The following is a 19,183-nucleotide window of genomic DNA, read 5'->3' as shown; positions in this document are numbered from 1 at the left end:
TTTTCTAACCCCCCTCCCTTGTTTTTGTTATTTACGTTATGAATGCGAATGCTTGGCATTAACACCGTTGTTTGAGGCGGTAGCCTGTTTGTTTTTATTCTCATCGCATAGTCTTGTGATGCAGTGGTTGATGCTTCTAATCAATTAGTACGAAGTGATGAGTACGTATATTCGTATGGGTACTGTGTAGTTCTACTCTAATTACATTCTTTGTGGATGTCAATGTAAGTTGATATTAAAGGGGCTTATAACAAGAAGGATCCGAGTGCTTCTTTCCTAAGTCATGCATAATTTTATCTCAATTACGAGAACTGTATCCTGTTGTGAGATCTGAATCCTGAAACCTGACAAAATTACACATAATTTGGCAAAGCGTGAATCATTGATATTATCACGATTGATAATGCATACCCTTAAACAATGAGAGACAATGATACTAAGAACTTTTGATAATTTTATGCATACTCACTTAATCATATTTATTACTAGAGTGGGTGAGTGAGTGGGGGCGTGAGTGAGTGGTTGATTAAGTGGTTGAATGAGTAGGTGAGTGAGCGGTTAATTGAATGAGTCGGTGGGTGAGTAATTAAGTAACTAAGTGGGTGAGTAGTTGAGTGAGTGACTGAGTGGTTGAGTGAGTGGGTGAGTAATTGAGTGACTAAGTGGGTGAGGAGTTGAGTGAGTGACTGAGTGGTTGAGTGAGTGGGTGAGTAATTGAGTGACTAAGTGGGTGAGGAGTTGAGTGAGTGACTGAGTGGTTGAGTGAGCGGGTGAGTAATTGAGTGACTAAGTGGGTGAGGAGTTGAGTGAGTGACTGAGTGGTTGAGTGAGTGGGTGAGTAATTAAGTGACTAAGTGGGTGAGTAGTTGAGTGAGTGACTGAGTGGTTGAGTGAGCGGGTGAGTAATTGAGTGACTAAGTGGGTGAGGAGTTGCGTGAGTGACTGAGTGGTTGAGTGAGTGGGTGAGTAATTAAGTGACTAAGTGGGTGAGTAGTTGAGTGAGTGACTGAGTGGTTGAGTGAGTGGGTGAGTAATTGAGTGACTAAGTGGGTGAGTAGTTGAGTGAGTGACTGAGTGGTTGAGTGAGTGGGTGAGTAATTAAGTGACTAAGTGGGTGAGTAGTTGAGTGAGTGACTGAGTGGTTGAGTGAGTGGGTGAGTAATTGAGTGACTAAGTGGGTGAGGAGTTGCGTGAGTGACTGAGTGGTTGAGTGAGTGGGTGAGTAATTAAGTGACTAAGTGGGTGAGTAGTTGAGTGAGTGACTGAGTGGTTGAGTGAGTGGGTGAGTAATTGAGTGACTAAGTGGGTGAGTAGTTGAGTGAGTGACTGAGTGGTTGAGTGAGTGGGTGAGTAATTGAGTGACTAAGTGGGTGAGTAGTTGAGTGAGTGACTGAGTGGTTGAGTGAGTGGGCGAGTAATTAAGTGACTAAGTGGGTGAGTAGTTGAGTGAGTGACTGAGTGGTTGAGTGAGTGGGTGAGTAATTGAGTGACTAAGTGGGTGAGGAGTTGCGTGAGTGACTGAGTGGTTGAGTGAGTGGGTGAGTAATTAAGTGACTAAGTGGGTGAGTAGTTGAGTGAGTGACTGAGTGGTTGAGTGAGTGGGTGAGTAATTGAGTGACTAAGTGGGTGAGGAGTTGCGTGAGTGACTGAGTGGTTGAGTGAGTGGGTGAGTAATTGAGTGACTAAGTGGGTGAGTAGTTGAGTGAGTGACTGAGTGGTTGAGTGAGTGGGTGAGTAATTAAGTGACTAAGTGGGTGAGTAGTTGAGTGAGTGACTGAGTGGTTGAGTGAGTGGGTGAGTAATTGAGTGACTAAGTGGGTGAGTAGTTGAGTGAGTGACTGAGTGGTTGAGTGAGTGGGTGAGTAATTGAGTGACTAAGTGGGTGAGTAGTTGCGTGAGTGACTGAGTGGTTAAGTGAGTGGGTGAGTAATTAAGTGACTAAGTGGGTGAGTAGTTGAGTGAGTGACTGAGTGGTTGAGTGAGTGGGTGAGTAATTGAGTGACTAAGTGGGTGAGGAGTTGCGTGAGTGGGTGGCTGTGTGGGTTGAGGGTCGCCCCTTAGCAGCGTCTATCCCAGGCCATGAATGCACGCTGCTTTCTTCCGCTCAGCAGCACTGGGTGGGGCTGCCTGGACACACGAGACAGGGGTCATTGTCGTGGGTGCGTGAGTGAGTGGGTGCGTGAGGGAGTGAGTGAGTGGGTGAGTGGTTCAATGAATGAATGAGTGGGTGGGTGAGTGTGTGAGTCAGTGGGTTAGTGAGTGAGGCAGTGAGTGGTTGTGGGGGGAGGGGTAGCTGATGGGTGAGTGAGTGGGTGCGTGAGGGAGTGAGTGAGTGAGTGGGTGAGTGGTTCAATGAATGAATGAGTGGGTGGGTGAGTGTGTGAGTCAGTGGGTTAGTGAGTGAGGCAGTGAGTGGTTGTGGGGGGGGGTAGCTGATGGGTGAGTGAGTGGGTGCGTGAGGGAGTGAGTGAGTGAGTGGGTGAGTGGTTCAATGAATGAATGAGTGGGTGGGTGAGTGTGTGAGTCAGTGGGTTAGTGAGTGAGGCAGTGAGTGGTTGTGGGGGGGGGGGGGGTAGCTGATGGGTGAGTGAGTGGGTGCGTGAGGGAGTGAGTGAGTGAGTGGGTGAGTGGTTCAATGAATGAATGAATGAGTGGGTGGGTGAGTGTGTGAGTCAGTGGGTTAGTGAGTGAGGCAGTGAGTGGTTGTGGGGGGGGGGGGGTAGCTGATGGGTGAGTGAGTGGTTGAATGATTGAGTGGGTGGGTGAATGAGTGGGTGAGTAGGTCGCTGGGTCAGTGAGTGGGTGAGTAAGTGGTTGGAAGGGTAACTTTAATGCCCGAGTTCATTCTGGCACTGGCACCTGGTCTGGAGTGATTGGAGGGCGTGGGCCAGATCAGCTCAATAACCACGGTTGGAAGCTGCTAGACTTACTTCTGTGCAGCCCATGGGCTTGTAGTTACCAACATGCTTGTTCCAGCATCGGCACATCCACCCAACATCATGCATGCACGCCAGGTCCAAGCAAGAACATCTGCTGGACTATATAGCGATGGAAGAGCGAATGAGGTCCAAACCTCCCCAGAGGCCCAGGCTAAGAAAAAGTGACAGGCTCACTCTCACCATCTACAGCCTCCCATGTCAGCGAAAGATGAGACCTACTGCAGACTTCGCTCGGAGGTTCGGAGCGCGGTGCACTGCTGCAAGGTGGTTGCTGAGGAGATGGAATATGCCTCAATAGCCCGCGATCACAAATCACTCTTTAACTCCATCAAAAAGTAACTTTAAGTGCCACATCTATCACCATCATTAGGCGAAAGAATGGTGATCCGATCTGCGACACCCAAGAACAGGTTTGCAGATTTGCTGAGCATTTCCCTGAAGTTTTGGGGAAGGAAAAATCCCTCAGCCCGGAAAACTTCATGGGGCAAATTTGGGATGACCCTGTTGAGGCTGCGGTGCCTCCAATATTGGAAGAAGTTGTCACCCACTGAGTGTCTCGCAGAGGTGTCATCTGTTGAGGAAGTACAGACGGCGATACAGAGTCTGAGACAAGAAAAAGAAACGGTTAGAGTTAATCTCCCAAGCGAAATGCTGAGGGAGGGTGACGTTTGTGCACAGACTGCCCGAGATGTGGACCACTGGACAGGTTCTGCAGGATGGGAAGGATGGCCTGGTGGTCCCCCTCTTTCAGAAGGGGGACCCGCACAGACTGTATCAACTACAGGGGCATCTTCCTCCTCAGTGTGTACTGGGAAAGATCCTGGCAAGGATCATTCAACATTGCCTTACCAGGCAATGTGGTTTCAGGCCAAGGCAGTCCTGCATAGATGCCATATTTTCTGTCCATTTACTACAGCAAAGGTGTAGGGAAGTCCAACAGGACCTACATCTCTGCTTTATTGACCTGATCAAGGTCTATGATACCATCAATAGGCCTGGGCTGTGGGTTGTTCTTCGTGCTTTTGGAGAATCTGATTCTCTGCTCACAATAATTAAGGACTTTCATGATGGTGAGTGGGCCCGCGTAAAACTACATGGCCAGGAGTCGGAGCCATTCCCTATTCATCTTGGGGTGTGACAGGGATGTCCTCTGACTCCCGCATTATTTAACATCGATATAGACCACATAGTTCGTGAAGCCTTCATTGGTTGTGTAGTGACTGTGAATGTCACTGTGTGGTGCCAGGCTTGCAAAGCCACGGCGGTTAATGTGTTGGCATTACGTGTAGCTCGCTTACTGGGCGTCGTAACAGCCCTAGCAGGGCTTGGGTGAGCGCTGGTCAGCGCGGAGGCACCACGTACAATGTGAGGTGCGGGCTCCCGGTGAGAGAGCGAGAGGGAGTGTCAGCCAGCCAGGGTGACGTTGGGGCATGATACGCTGGTTGACCTGCCGACACGTGACCGGGCGACATTGGAGGGGGGGGGACACCGGTGGACGGGGGCCATTGGGCGGTCACGTGGTATAAAAGAATTCTTGGGAGCCTTCGGGGAAGAGCTCGAGAGATCTAGAAGGTGGGCGGGGCGAGGGGCGGAGCCAGCCCCAACCCAGACCGCTATAACGGGGGCCCGTGAGGGGCTCGGTGTTCTTTGGGTTGGTGGTGAAGAAGATCCACGTCGGGTTGATGAAGCCTCAAGCCACGCGGTCCAGGACCCAGCTCGTAGTCCAGACCGGGATAGCAAACCGTGTCTAGTTCTGCCGTAGCGTGGTTAGATGGGCGTTTAACACCCAAGTGTAGGTTATGTTATGTTGAGTTGGTGCAATAAATAGTGTTGCTCCCAAGACAACGTCTGCGACTCAGTTGGACTCACTACAGTTGTACCAGAGGAATTTCCATCTGGTACAGATACCATGGGAGGCTGATTGATGCCCAGGTGTTTTCAAGGGATGGCTCACTACTGGTCAGCTATGTAATGTATGCTGATGATCTGGTGATTGCTGCTCACTCAGAGGAAGAGGCACTGCTGCTGAACCTGGAGCATGCCACGAAGAGTTGGGGCCTTACTTTCAGCCTCACCAAAACTAAGCGCCTGCATGGATATGTTGTGCCATCAGATACTCTACCCAACAACTGCTAATGGTGATGGAGCAATTGTGGAGAGAGAAGAAAGTTGTCCATACCTGGACAGTGTGCTCATGACTGGCTCCGGTTTGACAGCAGAGGTCTCGCTCTGAATCAGTCAAGCGGCATTATTATTTTCATTGGCTGAGTAACACTTTGTGGAAGCTACCTGGTCTGTCGCTCCACACGAAGCTTCAGGTCTTCTCGGCCACAGTAATGCCCTCCCTTCCCTATGCTTGCGAAACGTGCACCCCCCTAAAGGAACATCTTCGCCGATTAGAAACATTTAGGCTCGCTTGCCAACGATTCATCCTGGGCTTAACCAGGCTGGATTGTGTGAAAATTTCACAAATCCTGAAAAAGATCTGGACACAGTCCCATCGGTGAGCTCCTCTGGAAGGCAAGGCTGCATTGGCTGGGTCATGTAGCCTGCATGTCCAGCCACCGCATGCCTGAACAGCTTTTGTTCGGCTAGATAGACAGGGCTAAACGGTCACGGCATGGGCTCGAGAAGAGATGTAGGTCCTGTTAAATTTGCCGTTGACTGGTACGAGCAGTGTCAAGATCAGCCTCTGTGGAAAATGCTCGTGAAGGACGCTGCTACTGGGCAGTTGGAGGCAGTCGCCTCCAGCAACAACGAGGGTAGAGGAGCGATGCTCAAAACAACAATCGGAGTGCCGGTCGGCTAAAACACAGCGAGTTGGCACAGTAGGGGACACAGGTGGTGCATCAGCCAGTCATCTCAGTCAGTTGACCCGTGGCACATGATGGGTCTGCCCCGTGACCTTCTTCCAGTAGGTGTTCAACAATTCACGTGGCCTTAACATGCACCTAGCCTGGCACAAGCGACGTGGTGACGTCAACACTACTTGTGGTGAATGGCGGTTGTTGTTGAGTGGATGATTGAGTGGATGAGTGAGTGGATGAGTGAGTGGATGGATGAATGAGTGGGTCACTGATTGAGTGATTGGGTGGGTGGATTAGTAAGAGTGTGAGTGAGTGGTTGGATGAATGAGAAGGTGAGTGAGTGCGTGAGTGAGTGGATGGGTGAGTGAGTAAGCTTCTTGATGTCTACACGCACCACGGGTGCTGGTGGTTGTGGCTGTGAGAGTCCTCAGCAGCCTGAAGGAATGGGCCCCTCTGTGGACTCATACCACTTGGTTAGTTAGCAACCATCATCCATCAGACACTACACTATACACCACACTACACAATACACTACACTACTATACAATACGCTATACACTACACTATACACTACACTACACACTCCACTACACTGTATACCAGAGGTGGGACAAAGTCATTGTTATGCAAGTCCAAGTCGAGTCTGAAGTCATCAAATTCATGACTCGAGTCTGACTCGAGTCCAAGTCACATGACTCGAGTCCACACCTCTGCTGTATACTACACTACTATACACAACATTGTACACAATACTATACACTGCACTACTAGACACTATTAATAATAAAGGTGTTTGGGTTAGATCGCGTTATTTATAAATGTGGCGTAACCCTCCACCACCCGACACAGCCAATCAGTAAAAAAAGTGTCACGTTTGCAAAGGACAAAATAATTCACTTCTTTAGCCCACCGGTGTGCTGAAGAGTGAATCAACATCATTTAAAATTTGAGTACGACGTTTCGCTGGTAATTACATCCAGCTTCATCGGGCAATTTGCCAGAATGGTAAAGCCCGCCCATTGCTCCCGGTCTTAAATAGAGCAGCAGCAGGGTGACGTCATCATTTAATTCATTCTGGTGCAGTGATTCGAGATGGAGAAGGGGAGGGTATTGTAATTATATAGATTGGTAATCATTCAATTGTTATTCATTGGTATTTGTTTCCCTTATAAGGAATTGTAATTGTATTATATATCTTATTTATTTAATAATACGCTTCCAGGCCGCACTAAGCCTGTAGCTGTCAGAGCGATTAAAGTTATTTCTATTTCTCTCAATTTCAATGGGTTCTCTAATTAGTCTTGGCCAGTAATAATTAGTTTCACACTACACTTCAGCGTTATCAAAATCAATTGAGTGTCCTTGTTGACAAGCCACTGCCGACAGTTGTGTTTGAAATAATTTAATGTTTCTTTGGTGTTCTTTTAGTCTTACGTTGATGTTACGTCCCGTCTGTCCAATATAGCATCTGCTATACACTACTCTATACTATACAATACACGACTATACACTACTATGCACTCCACTATACACTGGTCTACTATACACTACACCATACACTGCACAATACACTACACTAACCTATACACTACACTACTGTACAATACAGTATAAAGTACACTATACATTACACTCTATAATCGAGGTTTTTTGGGTTAGATTTCAAAACTTTATGCGATCTAACCCAAAAAAACCTCTTATGGATTATATTGGTCGCGAAAACTTACGTGTTAAACACGATACACTGCTATACACTACACTACTATGCACTACACTACTACATACTACACTGTACACTACACTACTACATACTACAATACACTATACTAATATACACTACACTATACACTACACACCTTGATCTGGTGTCCGGAGGAGAGGGCTGAGTGATTGATCCACGTCAGGTTTTCCACACCCCACCCGATCGATCCAACGTGGTGTTTGGTAAAGGCTAGGATCGCAATCACCAGCATCACCATCATCAGCACCATCAGCAGCAGCATCAGAATCATCAGCATCATCATCAGCAACAGCAGCATCATCAGCATCATCAGCAGCATCAGCATCATCAACATCATCAGCATGAGCATCGTCAGCATCATCGTCAGCATTATTAGCAGCACCACAAGCATCATCACCAGCATCATCATCAGAATCATCATTAGCATAGTCAGAATCATCATCAACATCGTTTGCTTCAGTATCAGCATCATCACCAGCATCATCATCGTCATAAGCATCATCATATGCATCATCATCAGTATCATCATCAACAGCATCATCAGCAGTATCAGCATCAGCATTTACATCATCAGCATCAGCAACATCATCAGCAGCATCAGCATCTACATCAGCATCATCAGCAACATCACTAATGATCATCATCATCAATCAACATCATCGTCGTCATCAGCATCATCAGCAGCATCATCAGCATCACAAGCATCATCAGCAGCAGCATTAGCAGCATCATCAGCAGCAACATCAATGATGATGATGTTGATGATGATCTACAGCATCATCATCAGCATCATTATCAGCAATCAGCAGCATCAGAAGGATCAGCATCATCGTCAGCGTCATTATTGGTAATAACAGGTGGCCGTGGGGGTGCTGGATCGATCAATATCATTCATTACATACACACGGCGAGTTGAGATGGGTGGAAGACATTAAGCTGACTGTGTGGAGTGACAAATGTGGAAAACAGAGAGAGAGACAGAGAGACAGAGGAGAGACAGAGGAGAGAGACAGAGATGAGAGAGAGACAGAGGATAGACTTTTGACTTGTAAACAACTTTATTTGCCTCCAGCAGTAACAGCACTAGAGGCGATTCCGATACGAAATACAGTCACTCGCAAACAAATAACAAATACTATAAATCCACGCGCTGTGGCGCTAAACGCGCCGTCCACAGCCCTGCTGATGCGAGGTATAGAGCCAGGGTCCTCTCTTCTCTGATCCCCTGGAAGAGGCCATTGCAGAACAAAGGCTTGTTCAGGAAGTACGCAATGTCGTAGGGTACGTGCGTTCTGCTCCATTCGAAGCTCCGCCACGCATCCAAGAGGCTCTGGTAATAACCTGGCAGCCTCGTGTAGTCGACCAGGCTCAGGTCCATCAGGAAGAGCTCCTTTCCATACCCCTGAGACAGCAGGGTGAAGGCTGGCAACTTCCAGGGTAGCTCCTCCCGGTCATACAGCAGCCGCCTGACGTCCATGAGCCTGAAGCTCATGACCCTGACGGCGACGTCCACCAGACCCTGGCCACCCTCGCCCACCGATAGGCAGAGAACGCTCTGCCTGAGCCAGTGCTTCCCATGCCAGACCAAGTGGGCGAGTGAGCGGTTGACTCTGGTGAGTAGCCAAGCAGGAGGCTGGAGGGCCTTGGTCCTGTGCCACAGCACGGATGCTGCCAGGGTGTTAGCGATGAGCACTCGGCCCCTGAAAGACATCTGCGGAGTGAGGCGTGCCCATGTCAGCAATTTAGCCTCGATTGTATTGGTCAGCTCGGTCCAGTTGTTCAGAGTGACGTGTGGTTTCCCCAGGTAAACCCCCAGGTACTGGACTCCATCGGCCTGCCAACTGACTCCTGGGAGCACGGACTGAACGCCGCCTCGCGACCCCAAACACGGGCCCAGTTGACCCTGGCGGAGGAGGCCCTCTCGTACACTGCAACCGCCTGGCAGAACGTGGAAACGTCATGCGCGTCATTGAGCACGACGCATATGTCGTCTGCATAAGCCGAGAGCCTGACGACCATGTTCTCAGGTCCCGGGACCTTGAGGCCAGATAGATTCATCTGAGGTGGCATAGCAGTGGCTCAATGGACAGGGTGTGCAGCAGCCCCGAGAGGGGGGGTATCCATGTCTGACCCCCCTCGTCACAGGGAAAGGGGCACCGAGCCGCTGGTTTATCTTCAAGAGGCTGGATGTGCCCGTGTAGTGCCATAAGAGGGGAGGGGCTGCTGGGGGCTCTGGGAGCCTAGGCAGATAAGCCGTCGGCGCCAGGCACTAGGATCCCAGGCACCCCAGCCAGTTAAGCCCCTTGGCGCCACCAACGGGGGGGGGGGGGGGGGGCTGTGTGTGCTCTGTGGGATATCTGGGGGCGCACACAACCCTACCCCTCGTTGGGGACGAGGCAAAAAAGGGCAGCTCCCTGGCCAATCGAGACCAGTTGTAGCTCAAGACCCAAGACCCAAGACCAGCCAGTTAGGACCCTGGACCCCCTCGTCCCGCTTGTCCTTGTAAGGGCCGGGACGCTGTGAGGGCCAGTGGTGGGACTCTGGGACTCCCGGCTCTACGTCCTTGTAAGGGCGAGTTCCGAGGAAGCCAGAGTCCAGACCCGCACCTTGGCTCGGTCGGGTCAGGTTAGCCTCCCCTAGGGTAGATGTAGCCGGAGGACCCCAGAGCGTAGCCAGAGTAGTGTATCTAGGCTGTGTACCTAGGCTATGTACCTAGGCTGTGTACCTAGGCTGTAACAGAGTATCAGGACTGTTGGAGTGTTGTATTGTAATAAAAAGGTTACCTCTACAAGTGTCTCCGGAACCCATTACACCCGTGTACAGGAGCCTAACATGCGAGATGAAGGCCAGGCCGAAGCCGAGCAACGTCTGTCCAGGTACTCATGGCTCACCCGGTCAAAGGCCTTCTCCTGATCCAAAAAGAGGTGGGCCTAGTCCATGTTATGCGCTTCTGCAAGGGAGACTACGTCTCTGACCGTACCGATGTTGTTGTATATGCACCGGCCGGGGATGCAATACGACTGTTCCAACATGATCAGCTGACCCAGCGCTGTCTTGAGACGGTTTTCCAGCACCTTGGAGAAGATTTCATAGTCGGCGCACAAGAGGGAGGACACGGGTCACCAATTCTCGACGAGGCGCAGGTCCCCCTTCTTGGGTAGCAGGGAGACTACCGCTCTCCTGCAGCTCTGTGGGAGTTCACCCTTCTGCAGGCCTCTCCGTCAACAGTTGCAGTAGTGGAGGGCCAAGCTCCACCCCGAAGGCTGCGTGAAACTCAACCGGCAGGCCGTCAATCCCTGCTGCGAGCCCTTTCACAGCGGTGTAGAGCTCCTGCAAGGTAACGGGGCTGTCCAGACGATCCTGCTCGGGGACTTCCTAAGGTAGGGCCCCCGTTCAGTAGCTCCTGGACAGCCTCGTCGTGTATGGTTTCGGTGACGAAAAGTTGCAAGTAGAAACCCCTGGCGGTCTTGGCGATCTCGCTCTCAGATGTGGCTGTTTGTCCATTTGGGGTTCGCAAACTGGAAATTGTGTTGGTGTTGGCCAGCGCTTTGTTTAAGCGGAAGAAAAACTTAGAGGGAGAGTCTGGCGAATTGCCCGATGATGCTGGATGCAATTACGTCGTACTCAAATTGTAAATGTTGTGGTTTCACACTTCAACACACCAGTGGGCTAAAGCAGTGAACTATTTGTCTTTTGTCAACGTGACACTTTTTTACTGATTGGCCGTGTCGGGTGGTGGAGGGTTACGACAAATTTATAAATAACGCGATCTAAACCCAAAAACATTGATTATGAATAATATTGGTCGCGAAAACCTACGTGTTAAACTGAGGGAGAGTCCATCTGCGACAGGTGCTGCATCGTTTTTCACACAAAAGTACGATGTTCCTGCTCGTTCGTGATGGACCTGAAAAGTCGCTGCATCTCCAGTAGCGTCTCACCCTGCTCTGTGCCTTGGGATGAGCTCAGCTCCGCCTCTATCGCCAACAACTCGTTCTGCAGTTGGCGCGCCACTTCGTTCTTGGTGGCGGCGTGCTGGCTCAAGAACTGCTGACAGAGAGCCCTGACCTGCGCCTTTGTGTTGTCCCACCATAGCTGGTGGGAGCTGAAGCTTCTTTTGGCAGGCAGCCACCGAGCCCAAAAGGCTTTGAAGGTTTCCCTGAAGTTCGTTGAGTCTCCAGTAGGCGCTGTGCTGCTCCGCTCTGGGAATTCGCAGTAGCATAGAGACCAGGTGGTGATCGGAAAACCCGGAGGGAACGATTTTACTGTCCCCGAGCAGGTTAACGCTGCTGGCGTTGATGTACAGTCGGTCGAGCCTGGCAAGGCTTATCCTGCCTTGGAGAGCTGCAGCGGCTGGATGCTGTAGTCGCCACATGTCATGCAGATCCAGTCTTCGCACGAGGTCGACTAGCGGCCGTGCGGATTCACGTTGAGGTTCAGTGGTGTTGCTGTCGAGAGCTGGGTCGAGGGTGCAGTTGAAGTTTCCGCCCACGACGGTGAGCACGTCGTCCATGTCGTCTGTCGCAAGCGCGTCCCGCAGCGCGCCGAAGAAGAGCTTCCTCTAGCGGGCCCTGCTCGGCGCGTATACGTTAAACCACCTGAGGCTGGAGTTATTCAGGACGAAGTCGACAGAAATCAAGTGACCTTTGACAATGTATTTTAAGGAGACGTTCTCTAGCGCAAACCACGAACTGAGCACAATCGCCGCGCCGGCGAGGTTGTCCTCGGCGTGGCTGAAGGAGGCCCGGCCGCCTAGAAAAGGCTGGCGTTGAGCCTCCAGAGTGGCGTCGAGGTGAGTTTCCTGGAGGAGAGTCACATCTGCTTTGTGTTCCCCAACAAAGCGGCAGATCTGGTCCCAGCTCTTGTCGCTGCGAGTGCTGTTACAGTTCAGGTGACGAGGTTGAAGCCGTCGTCATCCTCGTCGTCGGTCGGCAGTTTTGCGCGACCGGCCGCCGACTCAGCGGCGTGCCGCTGCACAGGCTATGGCGGCTGCTGCTGCTGTTGCTCCTGCTGCTGTAGCTGCTGCCTCTGTCGGTGCTGCTGAGGCTGTGGCGGCTGCTGCTGCGTGATGTTAGTTGCAGGCTGCAGGTTTTTTTCTTTTGGTTTGCCCGTGCAGTTTGCACGGGCATGGCCGAAGCCACTGCACATGTAGCAGCGTGGCAACGCGGTCGACGCGTACATGGTGTAGGTGTTGCCTTCCGTCGTGTACTTAAAATTCACATTAAATTCACGTGCACCAGTTCTGTGTCCAATGTGTGCAAGGGCAGCATGATGATGCGGGACACAATTCTGCCGAACCGCTCAAGGTCTCGTTGTAGGTCAGCAGTTTTGAGGAAAGGAGGGCAGTTGGAGAAGAGCACTTTTTGCGCAGGGGAGGTGTGCATTGCACAAATATCTCCCCCTTAAAGGTGAGCCCCGTGGCAATGACTAACAGAGTGACAGAGAGAGGGAGAGATAGGGAGAGATAGAGAGAGATACAGAGAGAGAGACAGACAGAGAGATAGGGGGACAGACAGGGACATACCTGTGTTAGGATTTCCCGTAGTGATGAAGTTTACAACGGAGTTGACTCTGCTATCAGCTAAGTGTGGTCTGTAATCAGTGATACCGTCCGGACCTACAGAGAAACATTACATTATTAATATTGAGTGGGTGAGTGGGTGAGTGAGTCGGTGAGTGGGTGAGTGATAGACTGAGTGAGTGGGTAGGTGATTGAGTGGGTGGATGAGTGGGGAGTGAGTGGATGGGTAAGTGAGTGATTGGGTGAGTGATTGAGTCATTGAGTGAGTGGGCGAGTGAGTCGGTGGGTGGGTGATTGAGTGATTGGATAAGTGAGTGGGTGAGTGAGTGGGTGATTGTGTGGGTCAGTGGGTGGGTGAATGAGTGATTGGGTGAGTGAGTGGGTGATTGTGTGGGTGAGTGGGTGGGTGATTGAGTGGGTGAGTGGGTTATTGAGTGAGTGGGTGGGTGATTGAGTGATTGGGTGGGTGAGTGAGTGAGTGAGTTCATGGGTGAGTGGGTGGGTGAGTGTGTGGGTGGGTGATTGGGTGTGTGGGTGATTGAGTGAGTGTGTGGGTGAGTGGGTGGGTGGGTGAGTAGGTGGGTGGGTGAGTGGGTGAGTAGGTGGGTGGGTGAGTGGGTGGGTGAGTGGTGAGAAGATGCATGAGTAGGTGAGTGAGTGAGTGGGTGACTGAGTGAGTTAGTGATTGAGTGGAGAGTGGGTGGGCGGGTCATTGAGTGATTGGGTGAGTGAGTGAGTGAGTGGGTGAGTTGGTAGGTAGGTGGATGATTGAGTGAGTGGGTGAGTGAGTGTTTAGGTGAAGGAGTGAGTGGTTGATCGAGTAGTGGGTGAGTGGTGAGCGAGTGGTAAGTGGTGAGTGAGTGAGTTGGTGAGTGAGTGAATGAGAAGTGAGTTAGTGGGTGGCTGAGCGAATTGGTGCGTGGGGGAGCGGTGATTGATTGGGTGGGTGATTGAGTGAGTGGATTCTTGAGCGAGTTGATAAGTGGGTGAGTGAGTGGGTGAGCAAGTGAGTGGTGAATGGGTGAGTGAGTGGCGGGTGAGTGCATGAGTGACTGAGTCGGTGAGTGAGTGGTGAGCGGGTGGGTGGTGAGCAGGTTGGTGGTGAGTGACTGGGTGAGTTGGTGGCTAAGCGAGTGAGTGGTTGGATGAGCGAGTGAGTGGGTGTGTGAGTGAGTCAGTGGGTGGGTGAGCGAGTGGGTGATTTAGCGATTGTGTGGTGATTGTGTGAGTGAGTTACTGAGTATGTGCGTGCGTAAGCGAATGGTAGAGTGAGTGAGTAGTGAGTAAGCAAGTGAGTGGGTGAGTGAGTTGGTGGCTGAGCGAGTGAGTGGTTGGGTGAGCGAGTGAGTGGGTGTGTGAGTGAGTCAGTGGGTGGGTGAGCGAGTGGGTGATTTAGCGAGTGGGTGAGTGGTGATTGTGTGGTGATTGTGTGAGTGAGTTACTGAGTATGTGCGTGCGTAAGCGAATGGTAGAGTGAGTGAGTTGTGAGTAAGCAAGTGAGTGGGTGAGTGAGTTGGTGGCTGAGCGAGTGAGTGGGTGATTGTGAGTGGGTGCGTGGGTGCGTGGGCCAGTGAATGAACGAATGGGTGAGCGAGTGAGTGGCTGAGCGAGTATGTCGGTCATTGTATGAGTGACTGAGTGAGTGAGTGGTGGGTCAGTGAGTCAGTGGTGAGTCATTAGTGAGTGAGTGGTGAGTGAATCACCTGTGTACAAGACTCCAGCTATCGGTGATGCATTCCTCGTTCTTCTGGCCATCACTCTACAGACAAAGACAAATCTGCTCCAGGTAGCCTAACAGGGCTGTAGGGGCAAGTGCTGTTACACAGACCCAGCTGCAGACAAAGCTACCTACCTGCAGATAGCCTCTAGCAGGCTTGTAGGGCAAGTGCTGTTAGTAGTAAGTAGCAGCACCGATGAAGGCTACCGACACTGTGGCACACACAGAGGGGGTGGGTGGCCAGCACCACGCCCGGCCGCCTTTGTCTCCCCAGTGGCGATGTTTAGTACACCACCATCACACCTACTCACCGTCTCACCAACCCACCCACTCATTCAACCACTCACGAACCCACTCACTTACCCACCCATGCACCCACTCACTCAATCATCCACTCATCCACTCACCAACTCTCCCAGACTCGCACACACACAAACTCAGACACACACATACAGAGACTCACGCACATACACAGACTCATTCATTCACACACACACACAGACTCACAACACCAACCTCCATTCGCCACTAAGTGGCAGTGACATCACCATGGCGGTTGTGCCAGGCTATGTGCACCTTGAGGCCACGTGAAGTGTCGAACGCCCACTGGCAGGAGGTCACGGGGCAGACCCAGGTGCCATGGATCGACTGACTGGCTGATGCACCACCTGTGCCCCCTACTGTGCCAATTTGCTGTGTTTTATCCGCCCAGCGCCCCGCTCATTGTTGTGAGTCGCTCCTCTGCCCTCCGTTATTGTTGGAGGGCGACTGCCTCCAACTGCCCAGTAGCAGCGTCTTTCACGAACCTCTCCACAGAGTCCGATTTTGACACTGCTGGTACCAGTAATCGGGAAGTCCACTCAGCTCCACATCCTCTTGTACCATATCACTCCATGTTTTCTCTAGCCTGTGCCGTGGCCATCTAGCACCCTCTATCCGGCCAAATAAAAGCTGTTTAGGCATGCGGTGGCTGGGCATGTGGGCTACATGACAAAGCCATCACAGCCTTGCCTGCCGGCGGAGATCACCGATGGGAATTTGTCCAGATCTTTCAAGGATGTGTGAACTCCTCACACAATTCAGCCTGATTCTTGACCGCGGGCCATTGAGGCAGATTCCATCTTCTCAGCAACCCATGACCACCACCCATCCTTGTAGCACCTCACGGCTCTCCGAACCTCTGAGTGAAGGCTGCAGTAAGCCTCCTCATTCTCTGATGTGGGATGCTGTAGACGATGAGAGTGGGCCTGTTGCTTTTTCTCAGCCAGCTTGAACGCCATCGCAGCTGCATGAGCCACAATCCAAAACTTCACCCATGTCCTCTAGACATCAGAAGTGGCGGACGATGCCAATCCCAGCTGCAAGCGATGCTGAAATTTTTGCTTGCAACTTTTATCGCTAGCTGAGACCATGCCACTAAGGGTTTGAATGGTGTCCTGGTTGTGCACCCACCACCAGAGTGGAAGAATGGCAGGCGTATCTTACAGATGACAAGTCGATGGTCAGTGGGCAGATCAGCTCCACGGTAGGTCCTGGTGTCAAGGACATGGGCTCGCATCCGCTGTTATGTCACTATATAGTCCAGCAGATGTTCTTTCTTGGACCCTGCATGCATCCACTATATTGTGTGGATACGCTGATGCTGGAACAGCGTGTTGGGAATTACAAGCCCATGGGCTGCACAACGTTTAGCAGCCTCCTACTGTTGTTGTTGAGCTGATCTGGCCAATGCCTGCCAATCACTCCAGACCAGGTGCCAGCATCATGACCAACTCAGGTATTAAAGTCACCCAACAGGATGACTATATCCCGAGGGGCCACTTTAGCTAGCACCTGTGAAAGGAAGGCATCTGACTCATCGGCCTTACCTGCATCCCTCCACTGATGGGGGCATAAGTAACCACGATCACCACTCCTCGCCTCTAGTTGATGGGAAGTGAGCCCAAAGTAGCCTGGGGCTTACAGCTTCAAACACCTCACTGCCATGCTCCCATGCCCCATTCATTATTTTGTTCAGAAGAGCCAATCCTTGTTGTATGGCGGTCTCCTGACACAAGTAGAGGACTGTTCACCCCTGATGGTGACAGGAGCCAGAGCCGGTCCACTGGACCACCTGAATATCAGAGATCCAGGCGGTACCGGTCCAGCTCCCAACAGAGGAGTGCAGCCTCTCCTCCACAGTGAGCGTTTGAACATTCCACATGGCCACCTGCAAAGGCTTTGTGCTGTTTCTGGAGGAATCCAGAGGGTAAGGATTCAATATCCTGGGCTCCGCCAAATTGGGTTTGGCCAGGAGAAGTCATTGACGCCTGATCCCCCGGGGCCTCAAGCACAAGCTTTGTTTGATCTTTTGTTACATTGTTAACGCAGACACTCACACTCGCAGACGCGGGGAGAAAGACACGGGGAGAGAGAGAGACACGGGCAGAGAGAGAGACACGGTGAGAGACACGGGGAGAAAGAGACACGGGGAGAAAGAGACACGGGGAGAGAGACACACAGGGAGAGAGACACAGGGAGAGAGAGAGACACGGGCAGAGACACGGGGAGAGAGAGCCACGGGCAGAGAGACACACGGGGAGAGAGAGACACGTGGAGAAAGAGACACGGGGAGAAAGAGACACGGGGAGAGAGACACACGGGGAGAGAGACACACGGGGAGAGAGACACGGGCAGAGAGAGACACGGGGAGAAAGACACACGGGGAGAGACACACGGGGAGAGAGAGACACGGGCAGAGAGAGACACGGGCAGAGAGAGACATGGTGAGAGAGACACGGTGAGAGAGATACAGGGAGAGAGAGACACGGGGAGAGAGAAACACAGGGAGAGAGACACGGGGAGAGAGATACACGGGGAGAGAGAGACACGGGCAGAGACACGAGGAGAGAGACACGGGTAGAGAGAGACACGGGGGGAGAGAGGGACACGTTGAGAGAGAGAGACACGGGAGACAGACATGGGGAGAGAGACACGGGGAAAGAGAGACACGGGCAGAGAGAGACACGGGGAGAGAGAGATACGGGGTGACACGGGGAGAGAGACACGGGGAGAGAGAGACACGGGGAGAGAGAGACACGGGGAGAGAGAGACACGGGCAAAGAGAGAGACAGGGGAGAGAGACAGGGGAGAGAGACAGGGGAGAGAGACACGGGGAGAGAGAGACACGGGGAGAGACACGGGGAGAGAGACACGGGCAGAAAGAGACACGAGGAGAAAGAGACACGGGGAGAAAGAGACACGGGGAGAGAGACACGGGTAGAGAGACACGGGCAGAAAGAGACACGGGGAGAGAGAGGGACACGCTGAGAAAGAAACACGGGTAGAGAGAGAGACACGGGCAGAGACAGACACGGGGAGAGAGAGAGACACGGGGAGAGTTTTAGTTATGATGATAATTAATTACTCATTCACTTACCTCCACCACCCAAACCTCAAGTGGTGTTTGTGTGTCTGTGTGTTTCTATTTGTCTATGTGTGTGTCTGTCTGTGTGGCTGTATGTTTCTATTTGTCTGTGTGTGTGTCTATGCGTAAGTGTGTCTGTATGTCTCTGTGTATCTGTGTATTTGTGTTGTGTTTTTGTGTGTCTCTGTGTCTGTGTGTGTCTGTCTGTGTCTGTATGTCTCTGTGTCTGTCTGTGTATTTGTTCGTCTCTCTGTGTGTGGAGTGCCTCTTAGTTTGAGTTGGTTAAACACCCCCAGAATGGCAACTCGGCGTTGCTAGGACGTTCAGTGCCATAGAAACTACAACCCACACAGCCACACACACACCCTGTCTCTCCCTCTCCCCGTGTCTCCCCCCCTCTCCCTCTTCCCCCTCTCCCCCTCTCTCCCCCTCTCCGCTTTCCTCCCCCCTCTCTTCCCCGCTCTCCTTTAAGATCATAGGAAAATAAAAAAGATGTTCGGTTTCTTCGGCACTTTGCTTCGGTCATTATGCCGTTTTTCACCATCATCACACGCCATCAATCATCATCACCACCACTACCCAACCATCATAACCAACACCCATTACCCTTCATCATCGCCACCACCCATCAATCATTATTACCACTTCCACCACCATCCATCATCATCACAACCCATCACCACCACCAATCATCATTACCACTACCACCACCACCCATCATCATCACAACCCATCATAAGCACCACCCATCATCATCACCATCACCCATCATCATCACCACCACCCATCATCAGCATAAACACCCATCATCATCAACCACCTATAAAAACCACCATCAGCGTCAACACTATTGTATAAATGGGGTCTTTATTTTTGTTAAAATTATGATAATTAAGCTCTGCCTCGTTGCCTAGGGTTTTATTATCAATCGGGATAATACAATGAATTGTATGAAGTTATGAAAGTGTGATGTAAGTATGCTGATTAAGCTCGGCTTCGTTGTCTAGGGTTGTATTCATATTCTTGGTTCTTTAGGTAAAGTCACGTCGGTA

The 19,183-nt window shown here is 51.4% G+C and overlaps 1 long non-coding RNA gene across 1 annotated transcript; it reads right to left on the bottom strand.

Moving 5' to 3' along the window:
• Positions 1–441: 441 nt before the first annotated feature.
• LOC133361799 (uncharacterized) lies at positions 442–18,428 on the bottom strand. Its single transcript, XR_009757417.1, has 6 exons — positions 18,144–18,428; positions 14,712–14,767; positions 13,012–13,104; positions 7,603–7,697; positions 6,141–6,199; positions 442–2,127 (listed from the first exon to the last, which is right to left on the bottom strand). It is a non-coding gene; the product is annotated as an uncharacterized LOC133361799 (long non-coding RNA).
• Positions 18,429–19,183: the final 755 nt, after the last annotated feature.

This window comes from Lethenteron reissneri, unplaced genomic scaffold, assembly GCF_015708825.2.
Source record: "Lethenteron reissneri isolate LAM-NWPU_2019-01 unplaced genomic scaffold, ASM1570882v1 scaffold_124, whole genome shotgun sequence".
Classification (NCBI taxonomy): Eukaryota; Metazoa; Chordata; class Hyperoartia; order Petromyzontiformes; family Petromyzontidae; genus Lethenteron; species Lethenteron reissneri.
The sequence above is the reverse complement of the archived record's forward strand: the minus strand, read 5'-3'. Positions and strand labels throughout refer to the sequence as shown.